Source organism: Ictidomys tridecemlineatus, chromosome 15, assembly GCF_052094955.1.
Source record: "Ictidomys tridecemlineatus isolate mIctTri1 chromosome 15, mIctTri1.hap1, whole genome shotgun sequence".
NCBI lineage: Eukaryota > Metazoa > Chordata > Mammalia > Rodentia > Sciuridae > Ictidomys > Ictidomys tridecemlineatus.
The window spans coordinates 31,022,411-31,041,509 of record NC_135491.1 but is presented as its reverse complement, the minus strand read 5'-3'; positions in this window follow the sequence as shown (position 1 = coordinate 31,041,509).

Below are 19,099 nucleotides of genomic sequence, written 5' to 3'. Positions count from 1 at the left end.
TAGTTAAGAGAGTTTGCCTTTGTTTGTTTGTAGACATGCACATGATAAAACATAATAGAAAGCCCTCAATACCTAGACCCAAATTAGTGAATAAATTTGATCCTTCAGTGTGGTGGGAGAAGGGTGGCTGTTCTCACAAATGGTGGTAGGCCAACTGCATGACTGTTCATAAAATGAAGTGAGTTTTGGTTTCTATTTTAAATCTAAGCCAAGAATGATTTACAAGCAGAGTGCCGATCTAAATGTAAAAGTTAAAAGGATAACTTTTTGGAAAACAATATAGGGGGATATTTTTACTACCTAGGAGTAAGCTCTCTTTAATATGCACACAAAAGGGACCAACTAAACAGAAATTGAGTGAGAGGGAAAGGCACAGGAAAAGCAGGAGGATATATTAGAATCCACATGCCTAACACAGGGCTAGAATTCAGAATATACAAATCACACATCATGCAGACAACCCAACAGCACAACACACATGAAAATATGAACAAGAATCTTTGTAAAAAAGGAAATCCAAATGGCCAATAAACAAAACCTGAATTAACTGCATTAGTTATTAGAGAAATGCAAATTGAAACTACAATGATATACAGCTACATACTCTGGAAAAGCTAAAATGAAAAAGCCTAACAACACTGAATGTTGAGGAAGATACACAGCAGTAGGATACTCTCCTATATTGGAGCAGAAGTACAATTAGTTTAGAAAACTATTTGGTGTAATCTCTACTATACTGAATATACATGTAACTCAGGGACTATAAATCCTACTGATAGGTATGTCCCTAATAGGAACACATAGAAATGCATGTAATAGATGGATAAGAATGTTTTTAGCAGCATCCTCAGTAGCTTAAACCTGGAAATAACTTTAATGTCCACCAACAATAACAATTGTGGCATATCCATACAATGAGATATTTTACATCAATGAAAATTGATAACCTACTGCTATATGTAAAACATTGATAACATGGATGAAACACAATTTTGAATGAAAAAACTAGACACAAAATAATACCTATTATGTGATATGATGACCTTCATACAAATTGAAGACAGATTAAGTGAATCTATGGTGTAAGAAGTCAAGAAAACAGCTGCCTTTGGGACAATGAGGTTCTGACTTGCATGAGATATAAAGAAAATACCGGGGTACTGGTTACATTTTATTTATCTGTCTGAGCAGTGATCACACAGGTGCTTTCACTTTGTGAACATTTATTAAGCTGTACTTGTTTGAATTTTCTATATATTATATGTATTATAAATAGTTAATTAAAAAAGAAAATAAAAAATTGGGTGAGGTAAAAATTAGCAATGTAAGTTACTGTGGTTTTGAGTTTCCATAATCCTGGAGGGGAAAATGACATTGGTTTCTTGTGTGGAGCAATGGGAACCCGTTGCTCTCTGAAAAAAAAAAAAAAATCAGAAGTAGCAAAACTCTTGCAAAAACATCTGTTAATTCAGGTCTTAACATTCTGATCAGGATGATGCAGGTTGAAGTTTCTAAAAAGTTTGCCAATGTTTTACCCTTGAGATGAGAACAATTAAATCTAAGAAGAAAGTATTCACATTTTCTTTCTGGTCCTTGAGAAACCTAATCATGATCATTAGAAGATAGCATTGAAGACAGTCTATTATGCGGTACAATTGGGATATGGATAGAGGATGAATCACCTATAATTGACATTACATGAACTAACCACTTATAAAAAAGAATAATCTCCATTTAAGGGAAAACCTGGAAGAGACAATTCATTAGATCTTGCTGCTCAGGCTCTACTGGGCTAATTTCAGCATTAGCCTCAGCATGTCAGCTTTTCTGTGGTTTATGGGTACTACCCCATCTTCCACCAACTAGTTTCCTCTGTTTTATGCAAATTAGAGTGTTTCTGATGAAACCACTGAACCGTATTTGATGGGCCACGTTTCCAACTTGCAGAGTGTGGAAACCCCAGATCTGCCTAATGGATGTCTAATGGACAAACACGTTCATGAAAAACACAATGAGGGCTGGGTGTGTGACTCAGTGGTAGAGCCCTTGCCTAGCATGTGCAAGGCCCTGGGTCAATTCAGTCCTGTGAAGAAGAAGAATAGAAGAAGGAGGAAGGACAAGGACAAGGAGAAGAAGAGGAAGTTGGAGAAGAGGAGACAGAGGAGAAGGAAAAGGAGGAAAGAGCTAAGCCTCAGGTTGCAGCCTCAAAGCCTTGAGATTCCTGAAAGCCAAGGGATAGCATGCACTGTTGAGTTCATGAAAACTTCCCTGTTCCTTTCTATGTCTTTTGGGCTGTACCCTTTCTTCTGCATAGAACACAAACAACCCTTGAGATGCTTTGGGGGAAAGAAACTTACACTACTGCGTGTTAGTGAAGGAAAGAGACATTGTCAGGACATTAGGGATGGGTGAAAATGTCTAACATTTAGTTTGGGGGCCTTCTTTCTCTTCCTCCTCCTCCTCCTCTTTCTCCTCCTTCTCCTCCTCCTCTTCCTCCTCCTTTTCCTCCTCCTCTTCCTCCTCCTCCTCCTCTTCATCCTCCTCCTCCTCCTCCTCCTCTTCATCCTCCTCCTCCTCCTCCTCCTCTTCATCCTCCTCCTCCTCCTCTTTCTCCTCCTCCTCCTCCTCTTCCTCCTCCTCCTCCTCTTCCTCCTCCTTCTCCTCCTCCTCCTCCTCTTTTTCTTCTTCTTATTTTTTAAGTAGGAAAGATTTATTTGGCTCTCAGTTTCAGAAGATTCAATTCATGGTCGACTGACTTCCGTGTTTGGGGCCTGAGATGAGGCGGTACATCATGGTGCAGGGAGCATATGGAGGAGGAGTCCGCTCATCTCATGGCAGCCAGGAAGCCAAGGTTTACATTCATGGTGTCTGGAAATTTCCATCTCTCTTAATCTGCGATAACAGAACCTTGCAGAGACACCTTCTTCTGCATGGTGTCATTATTACTGACAGCTGCCATTTCCAAATCCACACCAGCCTTCCTGGCCATCTTGTGAAGGACAGCAGTGCAATCCAGAGGAGTGGTGTCCCCAGCATTGCTGCCGAGGCCCCATCTTTTTGGTGAATATCTTCCATACAAAGAACCATAGTCTGTCCAGAGTCGGGAACTTGGGCAAGTGAGGCAATTTTACTTTTGCAGCAGTTAGAAGTCACGCAGCTCCCTCCGACAGATAATCAAAACACAATGACCACGCTTCTCTGCGTAGGAGCTGAGGAATGGCCACGGTCAGCTTCCTAGGCTCTTCCTTCTTAACCTCAAGTGTGGGGTCCCAGCGTCAGGTCCACTGTGTGCTCCCCAGGTTCAGGTCACTGTAGCCTGATTGAGGCCTCATATATGGGGCTCACTGGCTGGTCACCAGGGTGCACTCTACTCTTCCACTCAAGATCCAGTTTAGGGGCCTTTTATGAAAAATAAAAGTAGTCTTGGATTTGGGAATTTGAGTTCTTAGCAGTGGGCAGTGCCGGGTGGGGGAACTGTGTCCTCATAACAGCAGTGATGTGAGCAGTAATAACACCAGATGCTTCCAGAGTCCTTGATGTGCCAGGCACACTGCTAAGCATTACCTCTTCCTCTCAAGACAGAACAGAATATCAGCTTCCCAAGAGCAAAGAATTATTATTTTTTTTAATTAGGGGCATTGTACTTTTTAAAATTTTTTTGCCTTTAAATTTTTTTTTCTGGTTGAACAAAGTATATTCACACCATTTGTGTCTTTGTACATGTATGTAGGGTAATGATGTTCATCTCATGCCACCATCTTTTTTATCCCCATGCCCCTTCCTTTCCCCTCCCACCCCCCTGCCCTATTTAGAGTTCGTCTATTCCTCCCATGCTTCTCCTCCCTATCCCACTATGAGTCAGCCTCCTTATATTAGAGAAAACATTTAGCATTTGGCTTTTTGGTGATTGGCTTACTTCATTTAGCATTATATTCTCCAACTCCATCTATTTACCTGCAAATGCCATGATTTTATTCTCTTTTATTGCTGAGTAATATTCCATTATGTATATATGCCACATTTTCTTTATCTATTCATTTACTGAAGGGCATCTAGGTTGGTTCCACAGTTTTGCTATTGTGAATTGAGCTGCTATAAACATTGATGTGTCTGTGTCCCTTTAGTATGCTGTTTTTAGGTCCTTTGGGTATAAACCGAGGAGTGGGATATCTGGGCCAGATGGTGGTTCCATTCCCAGCTTTCCGAAAAATCTCCATACTGCTTTCCATATTGGCTGTACCAATTTGTAGTTACACCAGCAGTGTATGAGTGTTCTTTTTCCCCACATTATTGCCAACAGTTGTTGTTGTTTGTGTTCCTAATAGCTGCCATTCTGACTAGAGTGAGATGTAATCTTAGAGTGGTTCTGATTTACATTTCTCTAAATGCTAGAGATGTTGAACTCTTTTTCAGATATTTGTTGATTGATTCTATATCCTCTTCTTAGAAGTGTCTGTTCAGTTTCTTTGTCCATTTATTGATTGGGCTATTTGTGTGTGTGTGCATGTATGTGTGTGTGTTTGTTTGTTGTTGTTGTTGTTTTGGTGTTTAGCTTTTTGAGTTCTTTATATACCCGAGAAATTAGTACTCTATCTGATGTACAAGTGGTGAAAATTTGCTCCCAAGATGTAGACTATATATTCACCTTACTGATTGTTTCTTTTGCTGAGAAGAAGCTTTTTATTTGACTCCATCCCATTTATTGATTCTTGATTTTAATTCTTGGACTACAGGAGTCTAATTAAGGAACTTGGGGACTAATCCAACATGATAGAGATTTTCTTCTATTAGGCACAGTGTCTTTGTTTTAATTCCTAGGTCTTTGATATACTTTGAGTTGAGTTTTGTGTCAGGTGAGAGATAGGGGTTTAATTTCATTTTGTTGCATATGGATTTCCAGTTTTCCCAGCAACATTTGTTAAAGAGGCTATCTTTTCTCCAATGTATGTTTTTTGGCTCCTTTGTCTAATATAAGGTAACTGTAATTATGTGGGTTAGACTCTGGGTCCTCTGTTCTGTGCCATTGGTCTAGCAGTCTATTTTGGTGCCAATACCATGCTGTTTTTGTTACTATTGCTCTGTGGGATAGTTTAAAGTCTGGTTTAGTGATGCCACCTAAGAGCAAAGAATTTGATTATGTTTCTCCTTGTATCTCAAGATACCTAGAAGGATGCTTGGTTTTCTAGAAGATAGTTGACACTCGATAAGCTTGTCAAATAAACTCATTGACTGTCATTACTATCCTCATTGTGTAGATGGGAAGGGATGTCAAGTAACTTGCCTGCAGCTAAGAAGTGATAAAGCAAAGATGATATTGTTCAGAATATCAAATACCAAAGACCACAATATTAGTCACTACCTATTTGGAAGTATTAGAGAAAACAAAAATGGTCAGAGAATCAGAAGGTACAACATTTTATCCAAAGGGAACTTGCTAGCTCAAATCTAACATAGCTTTGGTACTCATCCCTTGTCTTCATGCCACACGGGGATGCCCTCAGGATATTGAGGAGAGGTAGAAAGGAAGAATTGTATCAGTACATATTCATTAGTTTATTTGTGATAAAAAAATAAATGAAGGGAAAAATTATTGATCATATTGATAATTCTGGGAGTAATCAAGATAAAATGTTTATCTGCTCACTTTTAAGAACCAGGGGAAACTTATCATATTCATATTAATTACAAAATGAAGACTGCTACAGGTTGGACTAGTCACCAACTTGTGTATCTCAAGAGAGGAAGACATGTAGACATAAGTGAATACTGGTTTCTAAGTAACCATTTCCCCCAAAGATTTAGTCCATTGTAACTGAACAATGTAGGTCAGTGACAATTTCACTCTCCTAAGAGACCCTTGCAGATATTGAATTAAGAAGTTATGTCATCGGCCAATAGAACATTTCACTTCTTCCCCATATGGATGCCTCTAATTTTTTTCTTTCCTAATTGCTTTGGCTCAATGTGAGTAAGATTTGAACTCAGGCAATCTATCCAGACTTACTGACTCCATTCTCCTTTCCTCCACTGTCTTTTGACCATAAAATGATGATATTGTGTTTGGAATTGAATGGAGGATGAGATACGATGTCTTATCCTTTTAGTTAGACTTGATTCAATTTGACTACACAGCAATGTACTTGCCCAGGGAGATAGAGGTTTAATTATGGACAAACTCAGAATTCATTTAAGAATCCCGAGAAATAAAGATGCAGTCACTTCATTGTAGTGTCAATCACACAAAATCTCACTGACACCTTATAGCTTCCCAAAGAGGGAGGCAGCATTGAACCTCCACGTCACTCAGCTGGGATATGGCAGATTCATGGTTTGAATCCATGACTTTCTGTCCTCCAAGGGCTTGCTTGTCATGGCCATGCCATGCCATCATGGGATGGAAAAAGAGACACTGAGAATACAGAGTAAATGACTTAAACTATTAGTGATGGCCTCATGTTTTTTGAACCTGGGGTAGAAGAGAAGGAACAAGAAATAGGTAGAAAGGAGACATAAAGGAGGGACAAGAAAAATATTTTGATTCAGAATTTCCACATACTTTTCCAGGCCTGTCACCCCCTCTCCATGTCAGTCTGTTTTCCAGGTCTGCTATTCCCAAATACATGGGGAATCTGTAAATCTACCTGTGCAAAATCAGATTAAGCAAAGAGAGATATGGTATCTTAAGGAACCTATAATTTAAGGGACATTTCAGTGCTACTGATCAGATAATAAAGACCATGTCAGCCTGAGGATCTGAGGATTGACCAAAACTGCCAGAAACCACCCTGAGATTACTGGACAGATAACATCCCTACATACTTTCCCCTAGCCACCCCTCATCATGTTTCCTTTAAAAGAAGAGTCTGGAACCCCTCAAAACATGTCTCTCACTCTCAAGATAACCCACATTCTCCCTGAACGTGTATTCCTTGCTTTACCCCAAAGGCATCTCTCTCTTGAGAATGTCTGCATTCTCCCTGATAGTACATCTGCTTTTAGGAGTAAAGATCTGTCTAGACCTTTGACTAGGGCATGCCAAAATTCTTTCCAACACGCATGCCAAGGACCCTGCTGGTTCTGAGTCAAGTTTCCCCATCTCTCCAGGAACTCCTTGGACACTTCACATGAGACACCACATCTCCCATGACAAATCCAGGCCAAATCCTTAGCTAAATGGATACTTCTACTTATTTTTTCCAATATATATCGATTGAATACTTACCATGGTCCTGTCAAGTAACTATGTCTATATCAGAGCGTGATCCCTTTTAGTCTTCCCAGAACAACTTTGGGACACGACCTAGGTTACATTGGGTCATACCAACCTTGACCTCATGGGATTTACTCATTTGACTTTGACCTGAAGGGATGTACTCGTTTGACTTTAGGATGTGTCATCAATGTTAACTTTAAATTACTTAAATTAAGGTAAATCTTTCAAGTTCTTTTAAAACAAGAGATAAAAAGAGTGAAAAGGAATAAAGCATTTTGGATTTACTTTTTCTAGTGGTTGCATTGAGATCATAAGGCTTATTGCAAAATGGATGAGCAAAGATGATGGTTTCGTCCACTTGGGTCACTCTGACAAAATATCACAGACTGAGTAAACGTAGAACCAATAGAAATATATTTCTCGTGTTCTAGAGGCTGGGAAGCCCATGATCAAGATTCTGACCAATCTCTTGGCCTGGTATACCAGGTGCAAACTCACTCTCGGTAACTAAAAAGATGCTTCATTGCTGTGTCCCCCCATAGTAGACAGTGTGAGGACAAAAGGCACAAAGGCTGAGTGAAGTCTCTTTCAAGAGGACATTGATCCTGCTCAGCATAGAAGTGTCCTTAAGAACCGATCTTCTCCTAAACCCCCAATTTCTTAATATTGTTGCATTGGGGATTATGTCTCATCTTGAATTTGGAAAGGATGCAGTGTTGTAACCACAGCAATTGACTTCACAAATATTTTACCTCACGCTCATCGTTCTACACTGTAAATAACTTCCTGAGCTCTGGAAAATAAGTTTTCATGCATTTCAGAAGGAATGAATGCAGAAAATTCTGGATACAGGAGTTTATATCTTGGACCCAAATTTAAAAGATAAGATAATGTCAATCAAATCTGACCAACATTACTGAACTATGATGGTCAAGGCCATGATTGGAAAAAAGTGGCCCTTCTCCCCTACTATTATTTCCTGAGCTTCGTTTCTTTATTAGTTTTTTTTTATATAATATTTTTAATCTACTTGGACAACAGCATGCAAATTTAGGGAAGAGAATCAATAAAATCTTGCCAGAACAAATGCTTATAGTTTACTAACTTCCCCCATGACCCTGAGTAGCATTATTCTAAAGTCGCTTCCTGTTGCAATCTGAGCTCTGATGTCTCTGGAGTGATCCCCTCGGGCTGAGAAGACCATCAAGATCTGCAGCATCTCAACCACCTCCCGCCTACAGACCGACCGGCCTGATTAATCCCGATTGAGTCTGCGGAGAGCACACAAATATAAACTATTCATTTATTTCCAATCGGCGGGCGCCGTGGGGGAAGTTATCACATATAATCTAGTGTTAGTCTATCCACTGCATCATAAAAATTAATTTGTCTAATTAATGACATTAGTACTTTTATACATGCATAATTCATATTAATTGATAGGTCTGCCTAAAAAGAATACCTTTTGGAAGAAAAATGATCCCATTAGCACAAGTTTAATCCAAATCAGGGCTGACAAAGCATAGGGCCTTCAAGGCGTATCTTCAGCTTTGTTAATTGTCATAAGCATTCTAAATTGATTATTCTTACATTAGCATGAGACGTTTCATTCATCAACGCTTTGCTGGAAAGGAAATTTGTCTAATGGATTTGGGTAGCTCAACTAAATAAGTAGTATTTTTTTTTCCCAGGGTAGCTCGAGGGGCATTTGAAGCATATTAATTCACTAATACTGGAGGGAAGAAAAATTAGCAGTGGAAATATACAGAAATATCATACAAAATTAGATTTCTGACACTGAATAATTTTTGTGATATCTACTTCAATGATAATTGAGTGAACAAGCCGGCGCTTTTATTGCTTTTCTGTTTTGCAAGCTCCATGATAAACAGCTGATGTTAATATTTCTTATGAGTTATGTTCCTGCACCTGGTAGGGCCACAGGGGTATGAGGGAGGATGAATGAGATGAATGGGCATTTTGGGGGAGACTGCTAGGAGGTGGGGATTGCACAAGAACTGACATAGCATCGGGCACCTTGGACTTCTGGGAAGACCATTGCTATGGGCGTATTCAGCCCGTGAAGCCATTAACTTAGATGTGACTGGGTCCCTGTTCAGACAGCCCAGAGATTTAGAGATCCACGAAATTACGGGCTGCCTGTTTGCTTCCTGTTCGGAGTCATCAAATAATTATTTCCACTGGCCAAGACCACAATTATTAGTTGATGGCCAAAAAATTTACACAAAGCTTGATGGGATCCCAGGGAATCGAGAAGTTGACAATGAAATGGCCTGATAGTTAGGATCTTAGTATGTGTGGGAAGTTGTCCACTGTGGTCTCTTACTTGGATTATCTCCTTCTCCTGTTCCTCCTCCTTCTCCTTCTTCACACTGCAATAGATTTCCAATACTTTAGACTCTCCTGGTCAGGAGAATCCACTGACCTGCTACAAAGAAACAGTGTGACCTTGGCAGGTGACTTAATGTCTTTGAACTTCATTTGCTTTTAACACGGGCATTGGCCCTAATAACAACAACCGTTTTGATGTGCTATTGTTAGTGGCCATTTGAATGTGGTAAGGCACACACAGAAGGTGCTGTGTCTGGCTTGTGACAATTGTTTAATTATTAAAGAGATTATATTGGTTGTTGTTTGATCTAAATGGAGGAAAGGGTAGGCTTTATTGTGTACCCACTCCTTTTAAAATTCTCTCTTTTTTTTCTTTTCTAGAGGATTTTTGACTCTACATGACATTTTCAAAAATAGATCCCAATCTTCTGTGTTTCATAGTGGACTCTTCTGGTCACCTGGTCCTCAAATAAATCTTAGGCAGGAAATAGTGCTAACAGTCTTCAATCTACCTTTCAAAACACTGCCCCAATAACTGACCGCAGTTATCACTGACTTCAAAACTCCTGTGCTTTTATCCAAAGAGCAAGCTTAGTGGAATAGATTCAGCTCAGATTTTAGACTTCAATGAACATGAATTGGAAACCTCTCATTCATTCATTCATTCATTCAGTAAATATTGAGTACTTTCTCTGTACCAGACACTGCACTGGGATCTGGGAATAATGCAAGAATAAAGAAGACAAAAGCCATGCACCCAGGGAGTTGACATACTAGTAAAACATACTGACAATTCATTGAATGTGTTAGTCAGCTTTGTGCTCCTGTAAGAAAATACCTGAGATAATCAACTTAAAATGAGGAAAGTTTTATACTGGCACTAGTTTGGAGTTTTCAGTCCATGCTTGGTTGGGCCTGTGGTGTCAGAAGAGGGTGGCAGAAGATATCCATTTACCTCATGTGCAGAAGCAAAAGAAAGAGGAAGAGAAAGAGACTGAGGTTCCATAGTCTCCTACAAGGACATACTCACAGGGATATAAAACCCCCCACTAGTCCCCACCTCTTAAAGGTTGTTATGGTTTAGACATGAGGTGTCCCTCCAAAGCTCATGGGTGAGACAATAAGGAATTTTAGAGGTGAAATAATTGGGCAATGAGATCCTTAACCTAATTAATGCATTAATCCACTCAAATGGATTAACTTGGTGGTTATTGTGGGTGGATGGGTGGTGGGTAGGGTGTGGCTGGAGGAAGTAGGTCACTAGGTGTGGGTCTTTAGTGAGAAGTGCTCTCTCTCTCTCTCTCTCTCTCTCTCTCTCTCTCTCTCTCTCTCTCTCTCTCTCTCTCCCCCCCTCCCTCTCTCCCCTTTCTGATTACCACATCCTGAGCTATTCTTCTCCACACACTTCTGCCACAATGTTCTGCCTCACCTCAGACACAGAGCACTAGAGTCAACGGCCTATAGACTGAGACATCTGAAACCAGGAGCACCAAATAACCTTTTTCTCCTTTAAACTTGCTTTTGTCAAGTCTTTTTATCACAGCAGAGAAACAAACAAACCAACCCTGACCCAAACAAAGGTTCTACAGCCTTCTTATAGCACCACGGATGGGGAACCCTGCCTTTAGACATGATCTTTGGGGATATTCAAGATCCCAACGACAGTAGACATAAAGAAGAACACTTCAGAAAGAGAAGAAGACTAGGTAACATAGGGTAGAGCAGCTGGTGGGTGGAGAGCCGGGAGATTACTTCAGAAAGGACGGACAGACGAAGGCTGTCATGGGAAACCAGAGCCACGAGAAGGAGCCATCCTTTCAGGGAGAGGGAACATGAGTGAGGAGACTCCACAGCAGGAGAGACCTGGGCCCTTGGAGGCCCAGGAAGGGACGTGTGTGAGTGCAGAACAGGAGCCTCACAACAGGCAGGAACCCGGATGGAGACCCCTCTCTCTCCCACTTCCCAACTTGGGCCAAGTTTATAAACTTCTTTAAAGTAATAATGGCTGCTTCCTTATGAGGTTCTCTTGACAAACAAACAAGACGTCTCTAGATGACTGATGAATCTCGACTCACAGAATGCGACGTAGCATGGACCAGGGAGGGCTCTGGAGATGGGAGTGGGAAAGCTGAGCTCTGCCCCATAATCTCCTTCTCGCCTCTGCTTCAGGTTGGTTCATCTTCCAGCAGTGTGGAGGCCCTCAGGGCTGTCTTCAGTGAAGGCTTCTGGAAGGTTCCACACCCACACTAAGATATGCTTCAGAACAGTCCTTTCTTCCCCACGCTCCAATCCCTGTGTTCCAATAGCTATTGATTTTTTTTTTTTCAATTCCTTCACTAAAGCTCTCTGGGTAGGCTTCGAGTTTCAGCAGAAACGAAACATTTCCTAAAGTTGTTCATTTCGGTTTCCAGTAGACAGAAGTTTGGAAAAGATAGAGACATTACATATCCCACAACTAAAATATACCAGATGCGTAGCAGCTTTATTCTGGTTTTGGACATGTAATATTCTCTCTTCCTAAATGTAATTTAATATCGCTTTCAACCTGGAACGCGATACTCTAATTATACCAGACATAAACCATACTACTCCCCAAATATAAATTTATACATAGACTAATGGAAGGGGCCAGAACAAATGTTCTGCGTTAGATATTCTAAATGTGAAAAAATGAGGTTCGCAGGGATACGTTTAATAGCTATTGGGAGAATGCTTACAATAATTGGTTATTGTTGAAAGGAAATGTCAGATATCATTATTGACATTTACAATTTTAATTAGCTTGATCCCTGAGTCCAATATTTTATATTGTCCCTTTTTTCAAATTTTCTTTTTTTTTCTGGAAGAAATAAACCTAATAGACTTTCACAGTTATTTAAGGAAATGTTATTAAAACCCACAATCCTACGATATACTAATACTTTAATGGATAAAGAATATGGGTCATTTTTCATGTTAAAACACAGGCCCGAAAGGAGATCCTTTGCCCATTTCCCACAGAGACTGAGCAGCAAAGTGCAGGATTTCCTCACAGCTAAGTGACAGCTCAGTGTGGGTGGAGGTCTCCTGTGGTTTTGCATCTTTGTGCCATATATGCCCCATCCCTCCTCTGTTATTTGAAGGAACAGCATAGAACAGGGAGGGCTCTGGAGATTCAGAGTGGGAAAGCTGAGCTCTGGGTGATGCGTGGTTCTAAACCATCAAAGGCAAGTTATCTTTCTTCCAGATTCTTCCAGAAGTAGAAGATTCTCACTCACTACATGGTTTTTTTTTTTTTTTTTTTTTTTTTGGTGCCGGGGATTGAACTTAGGGCCACTCGACCACTGAACCACATCCCCAGCCTATTTTGAATTTTATTTAGAGACAGGGTCTCGCTGAGTTGCTTAGCACCTCGCCATTGCTGAGGCTGGCTTTGAACTTGCGATCTTCCTGCCTCCGCCTCCCAAACTGTTGGGATTACAAGGTGTATGTCACCGCGCCTGGCTCTAGATGTTTTTGATGGCATTCTACACATGCCGTTTCACTCTAGGAGGTGTTTTATAAAATCAAAATATTCATAACTGGAGCCATCTCTCACCACCCCTGCATGGAGAATTTTGTAAATGTCTAAACTCTGCTTCTCTTAATCTCTAATCCTCCTGACTCACAAACTTCAAGAGCTCTGCAGGTAACTCTTTCCTTGGACAAACATGATTTGGAACATAAGTGGGTTGTCAAAGAATGTTTAATTATGTCTAGTTGTCCCTTGGTGTCCGGGGGGAATTGGTTCCAGGATGTACCCTCCAGACACGAAAATCTGTAGTTGCTCAAATTCCTTACATAAAATGGCACAGTATTTGCATATAGTCTATGCACGACCTCCAATATATTTTAAATAATTTCCAGATTACACATAATATCAAAAAATGGAAATGCTATGAAAATAGTTGTTGCAGTGCGTTATCTAGGGAATAATGGCGAAAAACAAAGTCTGCGCATATTCAGTACAGTCAAAAATCTTTTTGAACATTTTCAATCTGTGGTTGAATGAATCCAAGGATGTGTAACACAAATATACAGAGGGCCTACTACACACACTCACTCACACATATGGAGTCAAGTACACACACACACACATATACATATGTATTCACGCACAATAGAGGATGTACACCATATACCTGAATACATCATTGGAATACAATGATGTGTGGAATTGGTTGTGGGGGTGGGTCCTGGGAATTGAACTCAGGGGCACTCAACCACTGAGCCACATCCCCAGTCTATTTTGTATTTTATTCAGAGACAGGGTCTCACTGAATTGCTTAGTGCCTCGCTTTTACTGAGGCTGGCTTTGAACTCGCTTTCCTCCTGCCACAGCCTCCGGAGAGGCTGGGCACCACTGCGTCCAGCCGTAGGTGGAATTTTAAGTACAAAATCCTGAAGCCAGACAGAAAATCTTATGAATCACTCTTGCTTGGGCATTGTCTGTGTTTGGGCATAGCTGGGCCTCTATGTGCTGGTGCTTAAGGATGATATAACTAATGGGAACCCACAGTCTCACCTGTAACGTTTGTGGTGCTCTGGGAAAGGGAACATAGGAAGCCCACAGATCATTCGTGTGAATATGTAAAATCACAGCTCAAGCTAGGGAACTGTTGCATATTTCTTTTCCTTGACAAGGACGCTTCTCTCTTCCTCAGAGGTGCCCAGTGGATGGTGCTGCCCCCTAGAGGCAGTCTCCAGCCCTGGCCTGTGGAAGTCCACCTGCCTTCTCTCCGGGCGCCAGCTTCCGCCCACATGACAGGGAACATTTGGCTCCTGAGTGCAGACAACAAAGTCTGCGTTTCTAACTGGTTTTCCTTTCATCAGAGAGCCACCCCTTGGCTCTGTCTCTGGCTTAAGGCTGGGCACTCTGGGTGGTACCCTCATCCTCAGGAACAGACCCCAGGGCACAGAGTCGAGGGAGCAGCCCAGGCTGACAGATCGGGGATCATCAGGGTCCTGGGTGCAGGGAATGGGGTCCAGGAGGAGTCCAGGGCTCTGATTAGGCCCAGCCCCTTGCGCTGGGTGGCATTTTGTCAGCGGTGGCCTGGCTGCAGAGGGGCTAAGGGTTCTATGTCAAGCAGCCCTGCATGACTACGCCCATTATGGGGTCTTCACAGTCCCCCCCCCCCCAAATAGGTGACATTAAAACTTAGAGATGAGTTTAGGTTTGTCTGTTTGTCCGATTATCCATAAGCAGGTGCATCTCCCCACCGTCCTTCAACGGGGCCTGATAGTGCACCTGGATCCATTCATTTGCTGCATCAGCATCACTCTCTCCCATGCTCCATCCTCATACGAGGTAGGAGAAGCAAGTGTTTGGTAAACGTCTCCAAAGCCGCACACACACTCCTGAACAATTTGATTCTGGCAGGCCCAGAATCCCCAGATCAAGGAGGCAATAGGTGACAGCCTGGTGGGAGCTTGGGAGCCACCGATCACCCTGCAGCCACCACATCACCCTGAGCACCCAGGAGGAAGCACTGGGCACAGTAGGGCTGCAGGCACGTCGGAGGCCCGGGAGCAGAGCCTCAGTGCTGCCAGTCTGGGGAGGGCCAGGCTCTGGGCAGTGGGGCCTTAGTTGTTGAAGCAGGGAAACGTCCCAGACATGCTGGGTGGAATATTCGGGTGGAACCCTGTCTTAAGGAGGGCTAGTAGATCACCCACTGAGTGTCCTCCGAAACTCGTGGGTCAACATTTAGTACTCACCGTGGTGGTGTCATGGGTGGGGTCTTTTCAGAAGTGACTAAGGCATGAAGGCCCCACCCTCGTGAAGGGCTTAGCGCCTTATGGAAGGGCTGGAGGGAGCTACCTGAGGCCCTTTTAGCTCTTAGGCTCATTTGTTACAGTCTCCATCCCATGCCGAAGACAGAATCACAAAATGCCATCCTGGAAGTGGAGATCATGCCCTCCCCAGACTTCCATCCCGCCAGAGCCTTGACCTTGAAGTTCTCAGCCTCCAGAACCAGGAGTAATATATGTGCTTATGGCTGGACATGGTGGCACACGCCTCCAGAACCAGGAGTAATATATGTGCTTATGGCTGGACATGGTGGCACACGCCTGTCATCCCAGTAGTTCAGGAGGCTGAGGCAGGAGGATCATGAGTTCAAGGCCAGCCTCAGCAACTTAGAGAGACCCTGAGAAACTTAGCCAGACCCTGTCTCAAAATAAAAATAAATAAATAAATAAAAGGGCTGGGGATGGGGGTCAGTGGTAGAGCATCTCTGGGTTCAATTCCTGGTATATAAAAAAAATGAGTGTGCTTATAATATAATTACCCAGTCAGTGAGTATTTGTTATAGCAGCACAAAGGGACTAAGTCACCATCCCCAACCCCTACTTTTCTGGGAAAGTCTTTTGCCAAACGACCTGAAAGGGCTTTATGGGAGAGCAGGTCTGTGGACCGCTGCATGGGCTGGGCAGACCTGCCTTCCTCCCTGGCTTTGACTTACAGGTTTTCCTCCTGGTTTGCTGTTTCCTGGGCACGTGGGCCTCCTCCCCACAGCGCACACCTGCCCCAGCACCTTTGCACACACAGTCTTTCCTCTGAAGTGATCTCTCCAGATACTTCTGGTCTACCTCCCTTATTTCACCATCGCCTTCCGACTCCCATCCACCCTTCAGTCTGAATTAAACAGCAACTTTCTGCGGGGACCCTTCTTCTTATCCCCCTTGTTGCCTGAGGACCCCTGTAATGTACGGATGGCACAGCGCTCATCCGGAACATCCACGTGGCAGCGTGTCAGACGTTCATGTTGGTTTGATTAATTCTCCCATTTGTTTGAGGTCTGTGTGGCCCAGACTGTCCGAACAATGTGGGGGGTCACTGCTCACCGCTGCTCGGTCAGTGCTTGCAGGGTAGGGACCCCACACCTCCATGTTGACTCAAGGGCTGGCTGTCCGGTGGAGAAAGAAAATTCTTTGGCCAAAGATTGGCACAGAATGGAAGAAAGAAATGTCTTTGGTCTAGGAGTTAAGAATCCTGGGCCTTTGTCCTGGCTCTGAAGATAATTTCTTGAGTGACTTTGAAGAAGTCATAAGAACAACAACAACAACAAAAAAAAAGCGGAGCCAGGCGCAGTGGTGCACACCTGTGATCCCAGCGGCTCAGGAGGCTGAGGCAGGAGGATCGTGAGTTCAAAGCCAGCCTCAGCAAAAGCAAGGTGCTAAGCAGCTCAGTGAGACCCTGTCTCTAAATCAAATACAGAATAGGGCCGGGGATGTGGCTCAGTGGTAGAGCACGTGTCCAGCATATGTGGGGCTCTGGGTTTAACTGCACCCCCCCCCAAAAAAAAAATATATATATATATAAATTATTTCAAAAATTTTAATGGCCACGAAGGACAAGAGAAAAGAGCTGTATGGGTCTTTATATAAAATTGCTGATCCTTCACCTTTTAAAAATACCAACCAAAGTGGCAATTCCATAAGGTTTGAGCTAATTGAGTTCAAGTCTCTCTGGGTTTTGTTAGGGGGTCATGGAGTTACCTCTACAAACCTGGGGTCCCAACCTGGATGATTTCCTTCCAGGTGGTCGGGCCAGATCATGGAGAGAACGTGGCACATGGCCGTCTGGCCCTCCCCAGTCCTGCTGGGCGAAGGCGGTGGGCTGTGCTGACTGCTGACCCGGATCCCATCTCTCATCCCCAATCACAAACCCCAAGTCTTGGCTTGGAACATGCTTCGGAAAGATGATCTTTCTCCGTGTTTTCCCGCCTGCCCCTCGGCCTTTGTGAAGCAATTTTCAGAGAAACGATAGTCTGCCACCAAATAAGAGTTTACTAAGAATAAAAATTGAATTCCGTCTGCCTGTTGACAACCTGATTGATCTGGGGGCTCTCGTGACCGAATCCTCTCCTAAGCACATGCTCATTTATCATGTGTGAGATTGTTTCAAAATCAATAGCCGTCCTGCAGAGACGGGTGTCGGCTGGGGACCCGTCAGGGCCCACAGCCTTCCCTGGAATGTGCTAATTCTTTTGACAGAATTATTTCAACAGTTAAATCCTCCTATGTTCATTATCCCCATACTTACACCAGAATCTTTGTCTGGGGTCATCATTTTGAATATCCTTCCTGTAAGGGTTGACTTTGGAGGGGTTTGCCCTTTTCAATCATGAGGTTCATTTCTTGCCTTCGTTTTTTCTTTCTCAAAAATCGGTATCTGAGAGCTAGGTTCTATTTTAGAATCCTATTTGGGTGCATTAGGACAAAGTCTCAATACAACTTGCAACAAGGACATATCATAGAGGTGTAGGAGTAAGAAAACTTGGCAGAGACGAGCTGTGTGGCTTTAGTGAATTTCTTTCCCTCTCTGAGCCTCGTTTTAAGAAACGGGGTCAAATGAAGTCTTAAGCCCATTCTGTGTTGAACAGACTGTTCACAAAAGAAATGCAAACTGAAATTTCGTGGGGAGAATTCAGTCTGTAAATTGAGTTTTATTTGTCCCCTGAAGTATCTATTTTGTTTTCTTAATTCGATTCAGCTCTTTTTTCTACTTCATTTTTAAAATTAGTTTGCTAATGTTGTGAGTTTGTGCACAGTACCATTCACTCTTTGGGGTGTGCAGTTTTGAGCTCTGAGACAGGCATGGGCTCTTGTAAGCACTGCAGACAGAATAACAAGTTGAGTATCCCAAGAATCCCTTTATGGTGCCCTCCTCTTCCCATGTCTCCTAACCCAGACAACCATTGGAAACTCCTGCATTTCTATAGTTTTGCCTTTTTCTGGCTTTGAGATAAATGAACTATATTGTACTCATATTAATGCATTAAAGATGGATCATCTTGTGCTATCAACATTTTCTTCCTTTTGACTGGTCAGTAATATTCCATTGTATGGGTGTACCATAAGTTTGCCCACTTGTCCACTGAAGGACATTCAAACTGTTTCTAGCTTTTGATGATTGCTATAATATGACCATATCCTCTCCAGAATTCAGATACTGTTAATGTAACAGTATTAAGAGGTGGAACTTTTGAGACTTGACTGGGTCTTTAGGGTTCCTGGTTCATGAATGGGAGTACCTCCTTTTAAAACCACTTCTGGCTGCATTAGTCCCCTTTGCCCTTTCACATTCTGCCCAGTGAGGACACAGTGACAAGGTGCCATCTTGGAAGCAGAGAAGACTTCACCAGGTGCTAAATTGCTGGGTATCTTTGCCTTGGATTTATAAGCCTCCAGAACTATGAGAAGAGAAATTTCTGGTTTTCTGTTATTTAAAAATTACCAGTCTTAGGTATTCTGTTATAGCAACAGAAAAGGACTAATATAATAATTATGAATAATGCTGCTATAAACATTTGAGTATAGGTTTTTGTATGAACATGATTTTTCATTGCTCTAGCATAAATATCCAGAAGCGTATTTCTGGATCATATGGTAAGCATGTGTTTAATTTTTTAAGGAACCACCAGAGTGTTTTCCAGAATGACTCGTCCATTTTACCCTCCGACCAGGAATGTGTAAGGGTCCCTGTCTCTGTCTCCTCTCGATGCTTGATATTCT